The sequence below is a fragment of the Armigeres subalbatus genome, chromosome 1 (genome assembly GCF_024139115.2).
Source record: "Armigeres subalbatus isolate Guangzhou_Male chromosome 1, GZ_Asu_2, whole genome shotgun sequence".
NCBI classification, from domain to species: domain Eukaryota; kingdom Metazoa; phylum Arthropoda; class Insecta; order Diptera; family Culicidae; genus Armigeres; species Armigeres subalbatus.
Genome location: NC_085139.1, coordinates 295,508,575 through 295,517,794, shown reverse-complemented (window position 1 = coordinate 295,517,794; position 9,220 = coordinate 295,508,575). Strand labels below are relative to the sequence as shown.

The following is a 9,220-nucleotide window of genomic DNA, read 5'->3' as shown; positions in this document are numbered from 1 at the left end:
AATTAAACGATATAAAAATAAATCAAAAATTGAACACCGTATTGAATGAATGATGGATAGGCGAATTGGTCCCTTCAGTCCCCTGCTGTTTCAAAACCTGCAACCAGAGTTGCATCTGAACACGAGAACGCGTGTTCCAAACGTTCTGAACACTGCACACTGCTCAAGAGCACTGACCTAAATAACTTAGCAACTTGTATCCTAGGAAAATAAATTCAAGCGACGGCATATGCTATACATTTTTCGGCTAGTAATGGAACACGTGGGCTTCTAACGGATAGAAATCAAGCATGCTCGTATGTTTTTGCATAGTTCCAAATCTAAGGAATCTTAGTTACCATGATCGTTTTGCTTGCACTGTGTTCAAAGTTCAAAACTAAGAACACCAAGGCACGCTCTTGGCTCATGTTCTGTTCTGGATGCACCTCTGCCTGCAACCGTGATAGTAATTTCTGTAGATCAATCATCCTTCATCGCATCAAACCATTAAGTTTTCGGTACAATGTACCGCAATTCAGTGCACAGATCAAAAGAAAACATCGAGGCCTCGAGGTTCTCGAGAAATCGATAAAAGGCTACGTCTGTCTTTTCTGTATTGGGGTACACTTTACGATTGCGAAAATCGGGGACCGTCACGAAAATATGATAGACTTTAAAGTTTAATATCTCAGCCGCTACTCGATGGATTTTCAATTGTTTCGGATCAAGTATGAGTCAACGCTTCTTTGTACAGTGATCGTTCGCTAATTGGGGCACGACCTCACCCCAACTAGCGAATGCCGTTCGTTAATTGGGGCGCTTTGACAAGCTTCAATGTTGTTTACTTTTTGCATTGAACAAAGGAAAATTTTACGCGCCAGAAAATATCGATCCCGCCAAACACGGAAACAAAACGTCAACGCGTTTTTGACATCACATTCTGACGTTTAGCTGCTTTTTAATTGGGTTTCTCCCCAATTAGCGAACCCCCAACTAAAAAGCGCCCCAACTAGAAAAACCCCAATTAGCGAACGTTCACTGTATTGATATAAAAATACTGATTTTTAACTATTTATTATCGATAATTGAAAAAGTTTAGAAATAGATAAAGCAACCAATCACGTACATGCATCACTAGCACAGACATCAAAAATCAATAACTTGCGGGTTTGGATCTAATCATTAATTTGAACAAGATTTCACGCAGAGCGGACGCATCAAAGCAATCGCAGCGGAGCGGACACAGCATCACAGAGGCGCTGGTAACATTTTCAACGGAAATTCATCGCATTGGTGGTGGTCCTCGGTGTGTTGCTGCAGATCATTTAACCTCAACGAACCAGCATTTTATATGAAGAAAGGGTTTACTTAACTACAAAAATAGCACTGTTGCGATCTCGTGCCGCCAGTGGCGATGCTTTTATTACATTATTGGGAAAGCGCATTGAAGAAAAAATGGTTCTTCTCAGGACTAGCATTTTCTGAACAGAAGGGTTTAATTGCGAAAATGGACTGTTTCGGTGGCATCGGCGTTTGGCGTGGATTTAATATTATTATATAATTTATTATAAAATAGTGGCTATATTTACTACCTAGTAATCCCCCAGATGAATTTGAGCCATATAAATTTAAATGTCTATTTGAGAACGGTATTTTTACGAACAGATCGTAAGTTTCGAGTGGAAGATGGATTTTCAGTTTTAATTCTTTTAAAAATGACGACAAAGATATACTTTTTCCCATTGATAAAAATTATTTTGAATCTCATGTGTTAGATAATGGCGTGACTAGCGTGAAAATGTTTGCCTTTCTTGTATATTTGGTTTTTGGATTTTTGACAAAATGCTTGGGAAAAAAGTGCAAAACAATTTTTTTTTTCACTTATGATGCGTTTTCCAACCAGGACTCTTCGCTAAAAAAATGTACCGTGTCTAATTTTTTTAAATCTTTTATTTATTTTTGTAGCATTTCCACCCGATGGCAAGGTATGTAGTGGCATATATCATTCTCCAAACGGTCCGATGTCTGCGGAATCCCGATCAAAATGGCTCGCGCGCGCCGGAAAGCAACTTTCTTATATCTAATGAAGTTATTCCATTAGCCCCGCCCTTTCATTAATCGTAATGAGTGCACATTATATTTACATCCATATCAGATCACAAAGGGGCGGGGCTAACGGGCTTAATTTAATGAAAACAAGATAGCTGCTTTCCGGCACGCGTGAGCCACGCTTCACACGGCTAGCAGACACGCATTCCAGTTCGAGACAGCAACACGTACGGACGTGTTTTTTGCTCGCGAATTTTTTCGAAGTGTTTTTTTTCGTTCATTTGCTGTTTACGTTTTCGCTTGTCGCGTTGGCGTTATTTTCTCCCGGACCCGTCATGGGAGACTCGGTGGCCGATTCGGTCGCTGGAAAAGTGCCTAAGCGCACTGCTCTTGGAGGCGCGGGTAACCCCTCCAAGCAGCTTTTGCAGAGCAACGTGTTCTCTCCGTTGCCACTTGATGACGCCGGCAATCCGCCGAAAAAGATGAAGAAGCAGCAATCGCAGCTGCCGCAGGTGCAACCGGAGCGGAAGGAGAAGTGCCCGCCCGTGTTTGTCAAGGGCGATCCACCGGATTTGCGCCCAAAAATTCGCCAGGTGATCGCTAAGGGGCTGAAATGTACTTTTCGGCTCTGCAACGAGGGCGTGAAAGTAATGCCGGCAAATAAGGACCATTATCAATCCGTCGCGGAGTTCCTCGAGGTCCACAAGAATGATTACTACACTCATGACCACTCCGGCACGAAGCCGCTAAAGGCTTTGCTGCGAGGACTCCAACGACATGAAGGAAGAGGAGCTAAAAGCTGAGCTCGAAAGTTGCGGATTGAAACCGGTGGCCGTGCACAAGATCGCTTGTCACGACAAGACGAGGAGATATCGCGACCAGCTTTACCTGGTCCACCTGGAGCACGGCTCCACCACGTGGAAGGACCTGAAGCTGGTCGGAGTTATAAATTACACCGTCGTTGACTGGGAGCGATATCGGCCAGTGCACCGCGACGTCACGCAGTGCACCAACTGCTTCAATTTCGGGCACGGCACCAGAAACTGCTGCATGAAGCCGCGCTACAACAAATGTGGCGAGCTCCACCCGACCGATGAGTGCGACAAGATGGAGGTTGCTGATCCCAAATGCGCCAACTGTGGCGACAAGCATCGGGCTACAACCAAGGACTGTCCAAAGCGGGCGGCGTTTTTGGAAATCAGGAAGAAGGCCTCCACCAGGTCCCTGCCGAAAAAGAACCGAATTCCTGCTCTCAACGAGGTGAACTTTCCGGCCATCCCGGCTCCCCGGCGAGCGATACCAATTCTTCCACATTTGCAGCCACACAAACGGCTGGCGGCTGCTGCAGCATCAGTTCAAGCTCCAACACCATCCACCAGCGATTGGCCCCCGCTTCCTCCCCCTGGATTCCGTCGTCAGGATAATGAGCCCCTTCCGGCCGAGGGCGACCCACCGCTTTACACATCGGAGCAGCTAGTTCCGATTTTCACCCAACTGGCAACGCGACTACGCGGTTGCAAAACTCGCTTCGACCAGATCTTCACCCTGGGCATGTTCGTCATTGAAAATGGCTGCTAGGGTGGGTCTGGTCAATTGAAACGCTTGCTCACTAAAGAGCAAAATCATCGAGCACAGCGATTTCCTTCAGGAGAAGGAGATTGACGCGGCTTTCATCACCGAAACCCACCTGAAGCCCGAGGTAAGTGCAACAATTCCGGGTTTTAGGCTGGTGAGGTTCGATCGAACAAGCTCCAGAGGGGAAGGAGTGGCAATCGCCTTGCGAAGCAACATCGCCTGCCGCCTGCTGCCGGACTTCAAGCTCAAACTCATCGAAGCCGTTGGAGTGGAAGTTACCACTTCTGTCGGAGTCGTCATCGCCGGAGATCTGAACGCAAAGCACCAATCGTGGGGAAACACCGTCTACAACCGGAACGGAGTCGTCTGGTCCAACGACGAACTAGAGGGCCACTACACCATCCTGAGCCCTGATACACTCACCAAAGATTTGATTCGATTGCGGAATGTCACTCGCAGGCAGTTCCAGCGTACAGGACTGCCTGAGCTTAAGGCACGCTGCAATCGAATCACAAAAATTATCAAGGCCAGAATGGTGTACCTAAAAAAAAAACGACTTCTCAAATAAGATCCGCACTCTCCCAGATTATGCTAAGCCTTTCTGGAAAATGACCAAAATTCTAAAATCCAAGCCTCGACCCATTCCACCTTTGATCCCACTAGACAATAATGGCTCTAAGGATCGCTTGATAACTCCTGCAGAGAAGGTCGCTGAAATAGGTCGTCACTTCGTCAGCTCACACAATCTTGGGCAGAACATCGTCAGTCCACACGAAGCAGCCGTCAACGAGCTTGCTAACAACATCCATTTGATTCCCAACGACTTCTCGGAGGAGTTGGAGATCTCAGCTGGCGAATTGACGGCCTATATCAAATCGCCGAAGAACATGAAGGCCCCAGGCTTCGACAGCATCCTGAATCTCGAGCTCAAACACATGAGTGCTCCGTTCTTTGAGCACCTCTCACTGATCTCTAATCAGTGTCTCCAGCTCAGCTTGGCTCAGCTACTTCCCATCGTCCTGGAAGTCAGCGAAAATCATCCCCATCCGGAAGCCTGGGAAGGATCCTTCCTCTCCCAAAAGTTATCGACCCATCAGCCTTCTCTCAGGGTTATCCAAGCTATTCGAAAAAGCTATTCATCATCGGTTACTTGAGTCTGCCGAAAATCTCAACATCTTGCTCGAGAAACAGTTTGATTTCCGACGCGGTCGGTCAAGGGTCAACTGTACACCAACTGACCCGAGTTACCAACGTCCTCAGGCGGAACAAGTTTGTCTCGAAAACATCCGCCATGGCCTTACTCGGTGTCGAGAAGGCATTTGACAATGTATGGCATGATGGCCTGGTGTACAAACTACAACGCTACAATCTTCCCAGCTACCTGGTGAAAATCATCAACAATTACCTGTCGGCAAGGACATTCCGGGTCTCAATCAGCGGAGCGAGTTCCAATGCGCACAACATCGTCGCAGGCGTCCCCCAGGGCAGTATCCTCGGGCCCCTGCTTTTCAATCTGTTCACCTCCGACATGCCAGAACCTCCAGAAGGCGGCATTCTGTCTCTGTTCGCAGATGACACATCCATCGTCTACAACGGTAGAGTGATCAGAGTGTTAGATTCGTCCTTGTCAGAGGGCAAAGAGCAAGGATCGGACCGGCTAACAAACATAAAAACGCCTCAATTCATGAAAAGCTGTGTGCAAACATTTTATTTTCCTCGTTTGATCTACTCCTTTAACAGGGTTGTTTACTTTTTCCCCATCTCTTAACTTCTACCCTTCATGCCTGCTAACCGTCTACGCTTCCTTCCTTCTTTTTTCTTTCACACCATTCCCCCCTTTTTTCCCATCACGGGGCTACTCACGAGCACCGCTCTCTTCAAACCAAATCTTCCCTTTTACACGGCCAAGCGCTGCTTCGCGAACCCGCGGATCACTACCACCGGTTCTTGCTTCCGGAAGTACTGGTTGGGGAGGGGGAGGCGGCCTGCCGACTAGTCCACACCTTAGATCGCTCCTACGACCGTGCCTTGGAGCACTTTCGACCGCACGTTGACTCAAACGAAGCCAAAACCAGAAACAAGAGCCCTGTCGAACGACTTACGTCAGCATTTGTACAGTAGGAAGCTTTCTGTGTCTACTTACTCCTAGTGGAGGCTCTCTTGGTCGGAATTTCGACTCCGTTCGATTCTTCCGGTGAAATTTGGACACCTTGGAGCGTGAACAGCGCCCTCAGACTCAAGCCTTTTCTTTCCGGATTATCCGCTTCGCTGCCTGCGTTTCCTGCCTGTTTTCGAAGATCATAACTGATTAGATCAACGCATTTATGTTTTAGCGCTAAACTAACCTTGATTCGCTCACTTGGCTATGCGAAGCCTTGCTTCTTACGTTCGGTGCTGTTGCCCCACCCGAGTTCGCTGCTTTTGCCTTTTTTGGCGCTACTTTTGCCTGCTTAGCTTATCCGATTGCACCGATCCGGACGGTTAACCCTTTGCCTAGAAGATGGAAGCTGATGGGAGGATGTTCCTTGTTGAACGAATGAATAACTAACCTCAATTTATGTTGTTCCTTCATGCGCTTTCTTGCGGCAGCAAAGAGCTAACGCCTTTTCTACCGATCGTAGGGGGTCTTATTTCGAGGACAATCGATTTTAACGTTTATATAACGCACCGCTTCGTCTTTGCGAACACGTTGGCCTTCACTATGCTTTCGCACTGGCCACTAGCAACGGCAAGATAATCCAGGCCTTCACGGGGTGCTCCTTCGGTGCGGCGAGCGTGGCAGACGAACTCACTCTGTCTTCTTTGCTATTTTGTTGCAGCTGGCGGTCCAAGTGGGTGGCAAACGGAAACGACGTTTTTTCGCTGTGTTGGTTGTGACCGCCAAGATAATTCTGCTCTCCTGTTTTGTTTTCAAACCCAGTGACCCTTGCAGCACAATATTATGTGGTAAGTGTTCACTTTTACTTTAGGGTTTGTTTTTGTTTTAGTTTTAGTTTGCACACATAAAAAAAATCAATCAATAAACTTCAAAATACGAACGTAACACAACTTCACTGTGGGGATTGAATTTTTCATGAATCGGTATGGCGATTCATGAAAAATTCTAAACTTTCACTTCCTTTAAGAAGTTCTCTAGAGACTGGACTGATCGTGGTAGTTTAGCTTGAACAGACTTCAAGACAATCTAATCGATACAAAATTCCAAACTAAATTCCGCAAGTCTTACCACTTGCCAGAGCGAGTAATCAAAATCCAAAACTCATAATGATATCACCAACGACAGCGAGTCCTGTCAGACAAATTGATCAGACGCCAACGAAGTCTTGGCAAATGGTCTCTAGAGCAGTTCTTGTCCATCATCTCTATGCTAGCAGTCCCACAGTGAGACATTCAACTCAATTGTTTCTAGTTATTGACCAAACCAGAACAATCTTACAAATAACGAATAACATAGAGGGATTCATATAAGTAATTGGCTAAATGATTTAGGGCTAGGACATCATCAAGAGTAATGATTCCGCAAACTGCCTATTTTCGTGCCTTGTGGCTTAGTCGCTGACTGCTGTCGAGTGCATAGCTTTGTAGTTAGTTCGAGAAAGAGCGCATTTCCTCGCTCACAATTTGCATGAGTCCAGAAATAGGGTTCACAATTCCAAGTGCCTTGGAATATCCGCGCCCATGGTCGCGTTACTTTTGGGTAATACCCGGGATGATAAGTCATGCAAACGCCCGAACACTACGTGGTGCCTTGAAGACCTTAGTTTGACAGATTTACTGGATTATGTAACACGCTGGATCTGACTGATACTCTCTGCTGTATCCATCATCAGTACACCGTCCAGGGATCTTGAGATTATGCTTCCCACGCATGATGTGTGTTTCTTGAGTTTAACTCCTTGTAAATGGTGTCGTTCATTGCTTCTTTTTATCTGTAATGGTGTTTGGTGTGTCCTTATTGTCTTCGGGATCCAATCTCCCACGCCTGCGGTAGGCTCCGTCGACTGGTAGCTTTGTTTCACTTTCAGTGGCATTCGGTGTGTCCCTACTGACTTCGGGGTCCGATCTCCCTTGCCTGTGGTAGGCTCCGTCAATTGGTAGCTTTGTTTCACTTTCAGTGGCATTCGGTGTGTCCCTACTGACTTCGGGGTCCGATCTCCCTTGCCTGTGGTAGGCAGCGTTGGCGGCCTGTTTGCCTTACTCACTCCTAGAACCACGCAGAAGCTATCCCGCTGCGCCTGATAGTGGCCGTAAGCTTTGACTCCGCGTCGAACCGATGTTTGGTCGTCGATCTCCGGGTCTCCGCTCATCCTATCCAAGAAACTTACTGGTGTCCTAGCGAGTTCCCTGCGCCCCGTTTCCAGAAACGCCGGGTGCGATTTCTCCCGTATCGCGAACGGCACGCGGTACACCTCCTGGCGCGATGGAAGTGTTTCGCTACCGCATAGTTAGTTGTTTATGTCCTGTTGCTTATTGGACTTGTCGTTTGGACTGTTGGTTGACTGTAAATATGACAACCGCAAAGCGTGTGTTATCTCCTTTTCGCGAGGTTTATGGTCTGCAGTTATCTTGCTCACTTAGCTATCAACTGTCAAGGTGGAGAGGTAGTCGTGTCGAAGTTATTGCTCATCACACCTGACGTTCTTGCCCTGATTCCTGTTGGCACAGTTTTTTGGGAGCATGGTGCTCATTGTTGACAGGCTTTGCCTGTGGACATAGCTTTATAATTGACGCCTAATCTCCTTTCATGTCCTTTGCGTGATAACGGCCTTGCTTCCCGTCTGAAACATCTTCTAGCAAGTATGTGTTCGTCCCCAGGATCTGTTTCACCATGGCTGGAACAAATTTGGGGTCAAGTTTTTTGTTGATGTGGTCTATCTTGGAGGATTGCGTGAAGGTGCGTCTCCACACGATGTCACCGATCTTGAAATCCACTTGTCTCGTGCGCAGATTATACCTATGTTTCGTCTTTTCGTGGTTCCTCCTTATACGCTGCAATACGAAGTCTTGGATTCTTTTTACCGTTGAGAGCCGCATGTCTTGAGCTATCTTCGGATCTTCTGGACTGTTCAAATCTTCCTGCACGTAAAGATCTGTGTGAAGTAATAGATCTCGCCCGAAATTTGCGAAATGCGGGCTTACTCCCGTCACTTCATGCTTAGCGCTGTTGATCGCCGCCGTAATTGATGCCAGGTTTTCATCCCATTCGGCATGCTTTTCGTCCAGAAGTGCTCGAACGCAGGTAATCAGCACGCGGTTTACGCGTTCGGCGTTGTTCACCATCGGTGAATAGAAAGCTGTTTTCATATGTGTTATTCTGTGACGGGATAGCAGCGATTTGAAGGCGATCGAGTCGAACTGTCTCCCGTTGTCTGATAGGATGATCCTAGGACGAGAAAACTTCAAGAAGACCTGCTGCTCTAAAAATTCCACCATCTTTGACGAATCTGCGCTGCGCATCGGATGAACGATGATGTACTTGGTTATCCAATCCACTACTACAAACAGTACAGTGTTGCCACGTTTCGATCGGGTTAGCGGACCCACAAAGTCCACCGACACAAGTTCCCACGGAATCCTGGCAGGCTTCAGGCCTCCCATGTCTGGCATCATAGTGGTA

General features: G+C 47.1%; 1 long non-coding RNA gene across 1 annotated transcript; it reads right to left on the bottom strand.

Annotated features, from left to right (window-relative positions):
• Positions 1 to 5,327: 5,327 nt before the first annotated feature.
• On the bottom strand, positions 5,328 to 7,774 carry LOC134215992 (uncharacterized). Its single transcript, XR_009980419.1, has 4 exons — positions 6,153 to 7,774; positions 5,949 to 6,096; positions 5,747 to 5,888; positions 5,328 to 5,689 (listed from the first exon to the last, which is right to left on the bottom strand). It is a non-coding gene; the product is annotated as an uncharacterized LOC134215992 (long non-coding RNA).
• Between the last annotated feature and the right edge of the window lie 1,446 nt (positions 7,775 to 9,220).